This window comes from Mixophyes fleayi, chromosome 3, assembly GCF_038048845.1.
Source record: "Mixophyes fleayi isolate aMixFle1 chromosome 3, aMixFle1.hap1, whole genome shotgun sequence".
Lineage (NCBI taxonomy): Eukaryota > Metazoa > Chordata > Amphibia > Anura > Limnodynastidae > Mixophyes > Mixophyes fleayi.
Window position 1 is genome coordinate 280,655,891 of NC_134404.1, and position 14,609 is coordinate 280,670,499.

Here is a 14,609-nt window from a genome sequence, read left to right on the forward strand (position 1 = left end):
CAGATGACATACTTCTTTCTCTGACGAATCCTCAGGAGTCTTTACCCGCCCTATATAAACTTATTGATGAATATGGCCTCCTGTCTGGCTATAAAATTTATTAAATCTGAGGCCATGCTCCTCCACGCTTCCCCCTCCCTTAGGACCAGTTTACAGACTAATTTCGCACTACGCTGGCAGGTAAATAAGATCAAATATCTTGGAGTTTATATCACCTCGTCCTAAGAGAGATTGTATCAGGAAAACTTCCCCCCCCTTCTGTCAAAAATCAAACAGGACTTGGAGACTTCGAAGAGCTATATCATATCGTGGCTCGGGAGGATTATTGCTATTAAGATGAACTTGGTCCCTAAACTTTTGTATCTTTTCCAAATTCTTCCGGTGAGGGTCCCCGATTCTGTGTTTAGGGACTTACATTCCTCCTTCCTAAAGTTTATATGGCGTGCCAAGCCCCCTAGAATCTCGATAGCAGTGCTTAAAAAGCCCAGGGCCCGGGGAGGCAGGGGCTTTCCAGACATTAAATTCTATTATTTGGCATCCCATTTGACCCAGGTGGCGGTAACCTATGCGCCTTACCACTCCATAGCCTGGGTGGACCTGGAGACCCATTATGTTGGGGTCCCCTCCATGGCATCACTCTGGGGTTTGGCTAATATAGATAGACCACCAGCAGCCTCCTCTCTTCAATCTCTTAAATTCAGTTTATCCCTCTGGGACTCCTGCCGGGTCAAATATAAATTGTCCTCCCTTGTCTCACCTCTGACTCCTATCTGGGGCAACCCACACTTCCCTCCTGGCAATTCAACGCAGCAATTTAAACATTGGATAAAGGCGGGAATACGGGTGGTTTCGGACCTGGTGGTTAATCAAACTTGGGCTTCTATGTCAGAACTTTATCATAATTTTGAACCGTTTCGTCCGCTCTTTTTTGAGTACTTCCAGGTTCGACACTTCGCCATGTCTTTGCCCCCCCAGGAGGCTCTCCGGGCCCCGACCTCCTTTGAATACATGTGTTTACATTCACCTCTCACTAAAGGGATGATCTCCCAGATCTATAATTGGCTCATAGATTATACTTTCGATACTCCAGGCCGATATGAGCGGGAATGGGAAAATGACTTGGGTCCACCTCCAGATGACTTATGCTGGGAAGAGGTCAGGAAGAGGATTGCCAAGAGCTCGATCTCTACATTAATTAAGGAAACTGCCTACAAAGTGTACTATAGGTGGTATTACACTCCTGATAAGCTGTCTTGAATGTTTCCTACGGCCACTCCGAGCTGCTGGCGTGAATGTGGCCAGAGAGGTACGATGCTACATATATGGTGGACCTGCCCTCGCATTGTTCCTTTCTGGAACATGGTTCTTACACTCATAAACTCTGTATCAGAACAACAGATAAGTAAAGACCCCTTTTCATTCCTTCTCTCTCGCCCTATACCTGACGAGAGTGCGCCCTCTAACAAGCTTATCTCCCACATCTTGGCAGCTGCTAAATCCCTAATAGCAAAACACTGGAAAGACCCCAGGGCTTCCTCTATGCAGGAATTACGGTCCTACATAGGACATGTCGCAAGCATGGAGAGTATAACGTGTTACCTTCATGATAAATCATATAATTTTGATAAGGTGTGGACCCCGTGGTCCTTACTAGAAAGCCGTAGCTGCCTATCCAATGCGGTTCCTCCTCCTGCAAATGGAACATAGTTCTTGGGCCGCCTCTCGAACCCCCCAGGCTGGATATGGCTGGCTGCGGGTGAGTAATGTCTGTATGCTATTTCTTTTTTGGGTAGCCAATGTAATTGTGTGTCCCAGTTTTTTCTAGCAACGTTCCAAGTTTGCTTGCTCATTTATTTATTGGCTACATTGTTAACAATACTTGTGCCTTTCTTACCCCCCACCCTCCCTTCCCCTCTCACCCTTCCCACTGTTATAAAAGTATAAAACTCAGAGGAGACATCTTGATTATTAAGATTTTTTTCTTGTCAAAAATGTTGTCTGTATTGTTCCTGTTGTTTCCTCTTCAAATAAAGAGTTTAAAAAATATATATATTTACTTAAATTGATAACATCGTACAACATCCCATATGGAATGTAAGCTCTCACAGGCATGTTCCTATGTACCCTATATCTTATGCCTCTCTACTTAATACATCCCTGTGTTACTAGGCTTAATTGCTTTTGTGTTTATGTTTTTATGTTTATTACATTCATGTATGTCATATCTGTATGATGACTGCCCAGCGCTATGGAATCTGTAGTGCCCTATGTAGTGCCGTTGATTATGATGATCACCTATGATTTCACCCATTACATTAACAATCATTTTGAGCTGTGAGCATGTTTTTTAATTTAAAACTTATAGAAGTGGTAATATAAAGATTAATCACATTAACTAAAAATATGATATTAGATACAGTACCAATTCTGGCCAGACAGTGGCATTGCAGAAGCCTTACATTCTCTTACTCTAGTTAGAAGCATAAGCCTATAATGTATGCATGCAACATACATTTTGCAATGAAATTGTAAATGGTGAATGAGCAAAGCTTTAAATTACACTGTCCACCTCATCATCTAACTGACACACACCAAACTGAAGTTATGATATAATTGTAATTAATCATTTTAATCATCATCTCTATCCAAATTCAGGTGTTCCAAGTAGAATTTAAATTACTTTAGAGCACATTTCGCTCTTTAGCAGTATTGCTTTAGAAAGCATCACATTAATAGTTCCTAAATATAAATATAAATTAAATATAAACAGGAATATTTTGTAAACCAAACATTGTCATTCACTAATATAGACATATATTTTTTTTGTTACTGAAACAACAAGTACATTTGTATGGTTAATATGGTGGCCTAGTGGTTCATTACATTGCTGCCTCACAGCGCTGGAGTAATAGGTTTGATTCCCACACAACACAAATACATACTAGTTAGTTGGCTTCTGATAAAAATGGACCTTAGTTTATGTGTGTGGGTATTAGATAATTTACACTGTACACTTTAATGAGGCAGGGACTGATGTGAATGATTTCATAGCTAAGCATGCCCAAAATGGCTGCCTCATCCTCTGCAACAATGTAAAGTGCTTTGAGTCCTGTTGGGAGAAAAGTGAATATAAATAAAGAGTTATTATTATTATTCCAATGTTGTCACTTTCTATAAAGAACAGAAATCTTAAAATCTAACAGGAACAAATGGCATAGCTTTTGTCAAACTCAGTATAACTGACATATGGGTCCTCCTAGATGGAAACATTTTCCATTAGTCTGAACAATAGTTTATATTCACAAATGGTGATGTACAGGAATAACAATTGAAGGCAAAATTAGCCACCATTGGGTTCTTCTGAATATTATAAAGTTAGCAAAATGTACGATGCACATATTTAACCTTTCAATTGAAACACGTTTTTCATAAAGGAAAATAACATTATTCATGTACAAAAGTTCATTGAAATACTTTTAGCCTACATAATTCTTCCCTTCTAAGGATAAGTAGACTCTGCCTCAGAGTGCATTACACAACTGATGCATAAATGTTCCAATATTTACCCAGACTGCAATAATCAATAATAATATAGCATGACAGCAGTTGCACAAAATATGAAAGTCTCAGTAAGGGAGCAACCTGTTAGCAGGGGATTTATGGCCAGGATGCTAATGATAACACTGTAACCTTTGGTGAGTGGTGCAGTGTGAAATACAGGAGCTCAGTGACATTTGGCTTATCCATGAGGTTGATTTATTACACAGAGGAAGAAGGGAACTTCCGACATGCTCAGAAGATACCAGTAGTCAGCCAGTAATAAATGCCATAGGAACCAGACCTACACACAGAGAGATAAAAGAGCACACTGATTCCTAACACTCCCCACTTTTAAAACTGAATCTAGCTATAACAAACTGTGCAATTCACATTTAAAGTTTTAAGATGACATAACATTTTAGACATAGGTATTAATGCCATACCCATTGTCTAGCAGTAAAATACAATAATACTTATTTATTCCAGTCTACATTTCTCCAAGAAAACATTTAGACTACAGTCATGGCCAAAAGTTTTGAGAATGAGACAAATATTATTTTTCACAAAGTCTGCTGCCTCAGTTTTTATGATGGCAATTTGCATATACTCCAGAATGTCATAAAGAGTGATCAGATAAACTGCAATTAATTTCAAAGTCCCTCTTTGCATGACAATGAACTTTATCCCAAAAGCAATATTTCCACTGCATTTCAGCACTGCTACAATAGGATCAGCTGACATCAGGTCAGTGATTCTTTCATTAACACAGGTAAGAGTGTTGATGAGGACAAGGCTGGAGATCACTCTGTCATGTTGATTGAGTTAGAATAACAGACTGGAAGCTTTAAAAGGAGGGTGGTGCTTGAAATCATTGTTCTTCCTCTGTTAACCATGATTACTTGCAAGGAAACACGTGCAGTCATCATTGCTTTGCACAAAAAGGGCTTCACAGGCAAGGATATTGCTGCTAGTAAGATTGCACTTAAATTTATAAATCATTTATCGGATCATCAAGAACTTCAAGGAGAGAGGTTCAATAGTTGTGAAGAAGGCTTCAGGGCACCCAAGAATGCCAGAATCGTCTCCTAAAGTTGATTCAGCTGTGGGTTCGGGATACCACCAGTGTAGAGCTTGCTCAGGAATGGCAGCAGGCAGGTGTGAGTGGATCTCCACGCACAGTGAGGTGAAGACTTTTGGAGGATGGCCTGATGTCAATAATGCCAGCAAAGAAGCCACTTCTCTAGGAGAAACAAAGCAACAGAGACAGACTGCTATTCTGCAAAAAGGTACAGGGATTGGACTACTGACGACTGGGGTAAAGTCATTTTCTCTGATGAATCCGCTTTCAGATTATTTGGGACATCTGGAAAAACACTTGTCCAGAGAAAGAAATGTAAGTGCTACCATCAGTCCTGTGTCATGCCAACAGTAAAGCATCCTGAGACCATTCATGTGTGGGGTTGCTTCTCAGCCTAAGGGAGTGGGCTCACTCACAATTTTGCCTAAAAACACAGCCATGAGTAAAGAATGGTACCAAAACATCCTTCAAGAACAACTTCTCCCAACCATCCAAGAACAGTTTGGTGACAAACAAACAAGTATTTATGTGCTAAATAAAAAACAGCCAGTATTTAATATATGTACAAAATAATAAATCAATTTTCACCCCTTGCATTGACCTTATCTTCTGTGCCATAGCTCCACAGAAGATTCCTCATCAGAGGCAGTCATTTCACGACACATTTCCGTGTCTACGACATACAATTGCTAGTGACAAGTTGTCATAGCTATCACAGCCCCTCTACCATTTAGCATAATTCACTGTCCTCTTACAAATTGCACTCTGAATCATTTCTTCTCCAATACGCTCACAGCTATCAGCTATGTACCTAGATTTGTCATGTATAAAACATCCTTAATGTCAGTGAGTACTGTGTGTTCTTTAATTCTCAGAAACACATTTACTGTTCCAATTTCTGTGGCAATTAAAGTTGTATTCCTTATTCATCTATCTGTCACAGTGTCACATACTTTCAGCAATTTAAAACAACCTTTGTTGCAGCTGAAACGCCTTGTGGCTCCCAAAATCGTGTACCAGCAACCTTTGCTGTAAAAATCTCATACATTCAGTGCTGACACATTCTTTCACTCACTACGCCAATAATTTTCACTTGGTTCATTCGCTTTACATTCTGAGTCTTTGTGTCCTGGTTTGTGACACTTGAAACACTAAAATCTGTAATCTCTTTCTTTCTACTGGTATTTTTCCATCAATATTCAAGCATGCAGTGATTACTCCCATTTTAAAAAAACAGAATTCTGACCCTAACTCTCTCGTAAATTACCACCCCATCTCCCAGCTCCCATGCCCCTCCAAGCTTCTTGAGAGAATTGCCTACACTCCCCTCACACACTTTCTTACAGCAAACAACCTACTGGATCCTCTTCAGTCTGGCTTTCGCTCTCAACACTCCACAGAGACTGCGCTGACCAAGGTTGTCAATGATTTGATCACAGCAAAAAATAATAACCATTACTCTCTTCTAATTCTCCTGGATCTTTCTGCTGCATTTGACACTGTTGACCACTCTCTCCTCATACAAACGCTGCAATCCCTAGGTCTTGAAGGCACTGTCCTATCCTGGTTCTCATCCTACCTATCAAATCGCTCTTTCAGTGTTAATTTCTCTGGATCCATCTCTGCTCCGCTTCCTTTATCAGTTGGAGTACCACAAGGCTCAGTCCTAGGTCCTCTGCTATTCTCTATCTACACCACTTCTCTTGGAAAGCTAATAAGCTCCTTTGGATTTCAGTATCATCTCTATGCGGATGATACATAAATCTATCTATCCTCTCCTGATCTTTCACCATCTGTGCTGTCTCACGTTACTGACAGTCTTTCTGCCATTTCATCTTGGATGTCTTCTCGCCAACTCAAACTCAATCTTTCAAAAACTGATTTAATAATATTCCCACCCAAAAACAGAAGCTTCCTGCCTGACATTTCTATTTCTGTTGATAACATGACCATAAATCCCACCCAGCAAGCTTGTTGCCTAGGTGTAATCCTTGATTCACAACTGTCGTTTATTCCCCACATCAACTCTATATCTAAATCATGTTACATACACCTAAAGAACATTTGCAGAATACGCACATATCTGACACAAGACACCGCAAAAACATTAATTCAATTAATTAATTCAATAATTTAAGACACAGGAGACTGGAAGACTCAGCAATCCACGAAGCACAGGAGCCAGGAACAGGTAAGTGGTAACTTGTTACTCTGACAAGGCTGCAGTGTCCAGGTGAGCTTAATATAGTCTGTGGATAGTAAAAGCCGCCTCCCAGCCACAATCATGTGACCACCCACACCAGGAAGTGCTGCTGTACACAGAGACCGGAAAATCAGCAGCATGAAAGCAAGTAAGTTTGTGACATCGTTCTTCCTCTGCTGAGCCACTCTGTCAGTCTCTACATTGGCTACCTGTATTTCAACGAATCCAATATAAAATTCTTCTACTAACATACAAGGCCATCAACAAAATTGCACCGACATACATTTCCTCACTTGTCTCAAACTATCTCCCAACTCGACACTTACATTCTGCACAAGATCTACATCTCTCTTTCACTGTCATCACATCCTCCCATTCTCGCTTACAGGATTTTTTCCGGGCTGCACCCACTTTGTGGAATTCCCTCCCACGCACAGTAATACTTTCCTCTAGTCTTCAAACCTTCAAGCGGTCACTGAAAACCCACCTCTTCAGACAAGGTTATGATATTCCTCAACCACCATCTTAATTTCCCTAGATTACCTTATTACTATCCTCTACACAGCTAACGCAAGACAACAACCCTCTGACCAACATTGCCACACACACAGCCCACTCAATATTTTTACCTTTGCATTCTAGCTGGTCGATTGTGCAATATGATGTAGCACATGCCCTTGTGTTTCAAACTCCCATTGTCCTATAGATTGTAAGCTTGCGAGCAGGGTTCTCTTACCTGCCTGTCTGTATGTATTACCCTGTATTATCTTATAAATGTTTGTTCCCAATTGTAAAGCGCTACGGAATTTGCTGGCGCTATATAAATAAATGTTGATGATGATGATTGTTTAATTTCAATGGGCCCAGGCAAATACAGCCTCGGTCCATAATCTGTAAGCAGAGGATCTATGGCACGAATGCTGATGAAAACACTGTGAGATTTGGTGAATTTTGCAGTGTGAAATACAGGAGCTCAGGGACACATGGCTTAAACCTAAGGTTGATTTATTACACAGAGGAAGAATGGAACTTCACACATGCTTAGAAAATATCATAGGAATTATGTCTACACATATAGAGATAACAGAGCACACTGATTCCTAACACAGCCAAATCATAAATGACTTTATTAACAAATAAAGTCTACCTGTGCAGGGGTTAAAACAAAATAAGTCATAGAAAAAAGCCTACATTTGTTCATTACTTACTATATACTTGTCAGTTTGTGGCTAACTAGTAGGTATACCCTTTGACAGTGAGATACAATTTTTTTTTGTTTTTTTTAAATCCTTGGATAGGTGCTCTCATGCCGAAATGCTGCAAACTTCTATATCCTCTATCCCCAACCCCGAGATCCAAAGGGCCATTAACATGAATGATTCAACCCCTCCTTCGCTAGAAGGCTGGGGGTCCCTTTTCCCTGGGATCCGCTGGAATCTTCATCCAGGGCCCAGAAATTTGGCAACTCCGGAAGTTGGGACCTTGAAGTTCACGGGAGTGGGAGCCTCAGGGCCCCACCTTCATCCCTGGATCATCAGATATTGCAGAGCCCATCAGGGCCTAACATAGCCCTCAATCCAAAGTAAAAAAAAAAAACACAAAAATAAAAGTGCAGGTGACAAAATAGGAGGTTAAGTAAATAAATAAATTTGTACCGAGTGGTTATGGCCCCAGCCTCATGGCTGAGCTAATATAAAAATTATGCCATGCCGCTATAAGGCCAAGGAAAAGAGGCAATAAGTAGTTATGAAAAGTGGGTACATAGATCTTGAGCTTTCTCCACTACTTCGGCCTCTAGCCAGAGGACATAGGCAACCTGTCCATGATCAGAGCGGTCACCACTCCCTATTTGGATAATAATACACTTTATTTAGCCAAAATGCCAAGAAGCAAGTGAGATTGAGTTATAGTAAACAATCCACAAAAAAATCCTGGGATAATTAATGGTACCACCTTAGACACCACTGCAGGGCATCTATTCAATTTTTGTGGAGATTTGCAATCCTTTTAATGTACTTTTGCAAGCGAATCCCATACTTTAAAATGGAGACACACTGCCAGCTTGGTACTAAGTAATGTTATAATTTTGTAAACAACAACTTTCCAATTACTGAATCCAATTTCCTTCCTCTAAATTCTTTAAGTTTGTTTTTCTAATTTTCGAATTTTCTTTTCAGTATTTCATATATGCATTTTTCAAAACATCAAGACTTTACGTTTATACAAAATATTCATCTGAACATTTGCATTTCCAATCGACAGGGTAAATCATTTTTAAGTGAATCTCAAAAGGTTTACTCAATTTTAAATTATTATTATTGTTTATTTTCAAAGTGCCACCATATAGAGATTGTGAATCATTCACATTATTCCCCATCCTCCAATGATGCTTACAGTCAAAGTTGAACTAAGGCTTTGGTGGACCCAGGATACTTAAAACATGGGGACCCTATAGTCTAATATGGCTATACTTTTACAGAAATACACAGGTAATATTGTGTGCACTACTGTTAGGTGAATGCAACTCTCCCTTCACAAACAGAGCAGTGTGAGGTGGGGCATAACTCCCAAATGTCCTTGCAGTCCCACCAAATTCTGACTAAGCAGCACAGTCATGTAAATTCAGGACTGGCCCACCAGATCCAGCACAGATGGAACACTGTCCTTCTCTCTCCTACCTGATCTCACAGCTTTCACTGTTCTGTTCAGATGTGACTCCTTTTGATTGTTATGAATGGAAGGCTTCACTTTATACACTCTCACCTGTCCTGCATTTATTTCCAGTGATAGCATTGCACACTAGCTTCCTGGTTCCTGTATCCTACAAGATTCTGACCTTGCATCCAGATTTGTCTGGTTCTGCATTCAGCAGTCTCCTGGTTCCTGATATCTGGTTGTGCAATCTTTTGTCTTTTGGTTACTTACACCTGGATTTGCAATTGATAGTTTCCTGATTCCTGATAACTGCATTTGCCACTTGCATTTGTCTGCTGGTTCCATTATCTGGCTTTGCAACTGCTGACTGCTGTATTCCTGCCGCCATCCCAGTGGTAAACAGTCATCCGCAGAGCTGACACTCTACAGCGCTTCTTCTCTGTTCCTGCATAACCTGCTGGCTATACCCTGCAACTTATTATCACTATTTATGAGTAACCTGCTGACTGCTGAACTGTATTCCTGCCGCCATCCTAGTTGTAAACAGTCATCCGCAGAACTTACACTCTACAGCGCTTCTGTTCCTGCATAACCTGCTGGCTATATCCTGTAACATATCACTGCTATTCGTGAGTAACCTGTTTTTGTGGCTTGTCTCCCTATTATCTCAACTGGTCACTTCCAGTAAGGGCAGCGACCTGCAAGGAGGTGCAGCTAAGTCCAAACCGCCTTGCAGCTGGTCCCTGGTGAATACCTCCTCCTTGTTAGACTCTGTCCCTTACTGGGAGTTGTATTAGTTTCAGGCTGGTTCCCGTTCCTTACCGGTCCTGCTGAAGAATTGTGAAGCGGACCCGTGACAATATTTTTAATACAACACACCTAACATTCCTAACATTCACTACCTGCGGCTAATGGTGTCTTTAGCTCAGTTGGTCTTTGTCTAGACCGTGAAACGGGTTCTTATTTGGAAAAAAAGGCATGTACATGAAAATTCCCTCCCTGTACCCCTTGAGTCTTACTATGGAAGCAACTCATCTGCTGAGCTCCCAGAGAGAGGGGTGCAGGGCACATGCCCCCTGTGCTCCTCGTAATCCAGCTCTGCTTACAGTCTAAATTCCCTACCACACAAACACACATAGATCCATTTAGTCAGAAGCCAATTAACATACCAGTATGTATTTGGACCGTGAGAGGAAAGCAGAGCATCCAGAGGAAATAACCTACTCAAATACAGTGAGAACAGAAAAACCCCACACCGATAGTAATCTAGTCGAAATCAGACTCATGAATACAGTACTTTAGAGCAGCTGTACTAATTTCTATGCCAATTTGATATGGAAGCCTTCTGCCACTCTGCAAACAACAGCATTGTTGCTGTAGCTCTGCTTTTTTTGCATAACAGGGGCTACAAATGAATACAATAGTGCCTGTATTGTGGATATTGGCAAATGATGATTGACTCTAAATCCACATTCACTATCATGAGAATGCTGTCACATGAATAAAGTGACCAAATACTGCCAAAAATGTATTCAACTCCTTTTAGGCTTCTTAGTAGCATCTCTGATGAGTTTTATCCTTGTCCTGTCAATAACTTTGGAGGAACATTCTGATCATGGAAATGTTCCTGTTGTACCACATTTCTTCCACTTATTGATAATAGTTTTCACAGTGTACAATGGTACATGCAATGCCTTTGAAATTCTGTTACCCTCTCCTGATTGGTATCTTTCAAAAATTAGATGCTGTAAATTGTTTGAAAGCTCCTTGTGGACCATGCTTTCCCAGTAGTATGTAACCAAGAATACTGCAACATAATCCTACAGGAATAGCTTTATTTGAAGTTAAGTACAATAATTTTAATTGCTTGCAGTTTTATTCTTCTTACCTTTGAAAACTGATTTTGAATGTGATTAGTTAACTCTGAACAAAGCTTCAGGCCCATTATGAAAGTGTATGCACACTTATGTAACCAGAGTAATTTGTCTATATTTTTCTCCCTTTGGTCACATTAAAGGTAAAGAGATTCTGGCAGGATTTATCTTGATTTCAGCACACACTATTATAAGCCTTGGCAGCTCATTGTTTACTAGCGGGCCGTGTCCCGGCTGTCGTCATGACGAATGGGACGTCACTTCCATCTCGTCCCGGCTGTCAACATGGCAATGGCTAGGATGCTTTCTGGATCAGTGCTGTGTCCCGACAATAGGTGACAGATGGGCACGAGCACAATAAGACTTAATTAATTATTTGCCTCCTGTGGCTAATTGCTGTTCTGGTGCCATGGTTCTAGTATTTAAGGCACGGAGGGCTTAGCCTCCCTGCCGGTTATAGCGTTGAGACTCTCAGTTGCTGACCTGCTCTTTTCCTGTGGATAATCTGTTCATTTGCTGTTTGAGACCCCTGGCTTGTTTATGGATCTTGCTTGTAAACTGATTGCCCTGACCATTGGCTTTCTTATATGGATATCCCTGCTCGCTGCCAGCCCTGACCCTTTGGTCTGTCCCTGATTATTCTGCTTGCTCTGGACCCCTGACTGCTCCTGATCATCCGCTCATGTCCTGGCTACCACCTCCTATCTACCTGCCGCAGTATTTTATATAAGCTTCCACTACGCTAAGAATTAAGACCTGGCGGCATCCAACTGCCTGTGAGCACAGCAAGCTATACGGGAAAGGCGGCTGCTATAGGCGAAGGCCTCTGTCTCTTGTTATGGAAGCTTATATCAACAGTCTTTAGCCGTAACACACACCTTTTGGACTCTGGATCTTCACCTGTGGCAATCAGTATTTTCCTTTTTTCTGCACTGCCCACAGTTACATTTTATCTCCTACCTTGTGCCCAACTGTTATTTAAGTTATTGCTTAGTGTCTTCCATTTCTCACTTCCAGTGAATAAGCCCCTACTCCCACATGCACAATATCTGGGCACAACCAAGTACCAATGAGCCCGTTTAGCTCTAAAGGAAAGTCTGTTGCTATGGCTAGTTTGGATATAGGAGCTCATTTTTTAAACTAATTACTATCTAATCTATTCTGCTGGATAGACAACTGAGAAAAGGGTAGGAAAATAAAAGCAAAACTACAAATTCAAATTAAGTTTTACTAGCTCCAGAAAAGTTTACATATTTACTGCGCCATAATATGCGTTTTATAGACTCACATTTTCACCAATGTAGCCTCTTAGTAACAAGTAATTGCAGAGTTAGGTGCTCATACTATATATAAATATATATGCTATATATATGCTATCTATAGTAGCATTTGTGACTGCATACCATGGTCAGGACCCAGGAAATGCTATTTGCTATCTGTATGTCCACTCTGTTTTCTGTATATAATGAGTGAGTGACTAATAGTTGGGCTAGACTTTATTAGCTAAGTACACTTGCATAGCCCAGTAACTTTAACAGATTTTTAATTTGACTATTATTATTATAATATAATTATTAATATAAGGTTTATTAAATAAAGTCACTTACCATAACAGTACCATTTAGTTTTAAATTTTTCCATATAGCGCAGATATCAAATAAGATAAAAAAAAAATATCATTTTATCTCATCAGAAAGCAATTTATATAATTATTCTGTTTATGTAGAATGTCAATTTCCAGCATAGTACTCTTTGTGCCACCAGCTTAAAACAGAGTCAAAAGCTAACATTATAGTGAGTATGTTGTAATCTTTAGTGCAGAGTATGTGTCTCTTAATAAGTAACGGTGGTATTATAAAGGAAGTTTTATCATAAGCGAGCATGGTCTTAACAATAAACAAATTTCTATTTTACACAATTAAATGTTTTCCAGCCATGTCCAATTTGCTGTCTTTTGCATTGCACAAAACTTTATTATAGCTACAGACAAGAAAATATTATTCAAAGATATTTAAATTTAACTTAGACTTTAATAATAATAATATTTTTATCTTAGTAGGGAACCAGAAACACTTGCTGGTCAAGTGATAAAATAATTCATGTAAATTTGTTAATTGGAATCATGTAACCAGGGATTTTTTAAAACAGGGCTTTCCAGCCAATGTCAAGATTAGCATGCATAATTAAAAAACCCTTTCTGTGTTTCCGCTAAGTCTTAATTGATTATATTCTAATTAAAGAAGTCCTAAAACTATGTCAGCAAAAGTCTTCTAAGAGTTTTTAGGATTATTGTGCATTAGAAGGTCGATGAAATTGTAGAAAAAAAATGCTTAATAATTTTATACTTATAAATCCTTTCCTTTACAAAATATTTTAAAGCAATGCATTAATTTATTTATTTTTTATTTGATTGCTCGTATTTCTCTTGAAGGGGAAAAGTGTAGTTCTTAAAGAAAGCCCACTTTTAATCCTCTGCCTTATTAACATATAAATAGTTAACTTATTACTGTTTGAGTAAATCTTTATTAAATTATTATTTTGCTTTGTGCATTAATGAACTTATTCCCTACCATCATATTTAACAACATACATTTATATGGCAGTACTTTAGTTTGCTCAGAAGTGCTGTAGACAAAAAGATAGCAGAACAAGGCAGAGCTACAGAGTTGACTGTTTTCTTAGCCTCACATGAATACATTTAAATACACTCTAATATTATTTATTAATTTACAATGATGACAAAATATTTTAACTTAAATGGCTTTTAAGCTAAAGTAATTTTGAAAACAAGATCTGAAAAACAACATAATACAGAGATGGGGCCTGATTCATTAAGGATCTTAACTTGAGAAACTTCTTATCTCAGTCTCCTGGACAAAATCAAGTTACAAAGGGGTGCAAATTAGTACTCTGTTTTGCACATAAATTAAATACTGACTGTTTTTTCATGTAGCACACAAATACTTGATAGCTTATTTGTACACTGAAATTTAAAGTTGATATTTGTGTGCTACATGAAAAAACAGTCAGTATTTAACTTATGTGCAAAACAGAATACTAATTTGCGCCCCTTGCATTGTAACTTGGTTTTGTCCAGGAGACTGAAATAAGAAGTTTCTCGAGTTAAGATCCTTAATGAATCAGGCCGATGGTGTACATGCTTAATATATACATTAATTGAACTATTTCTTTTCATCCTTTAATTAATGACTTCATGTACCGTTAAATTTGTCAATTTATATTGATGGTGATGATTTTT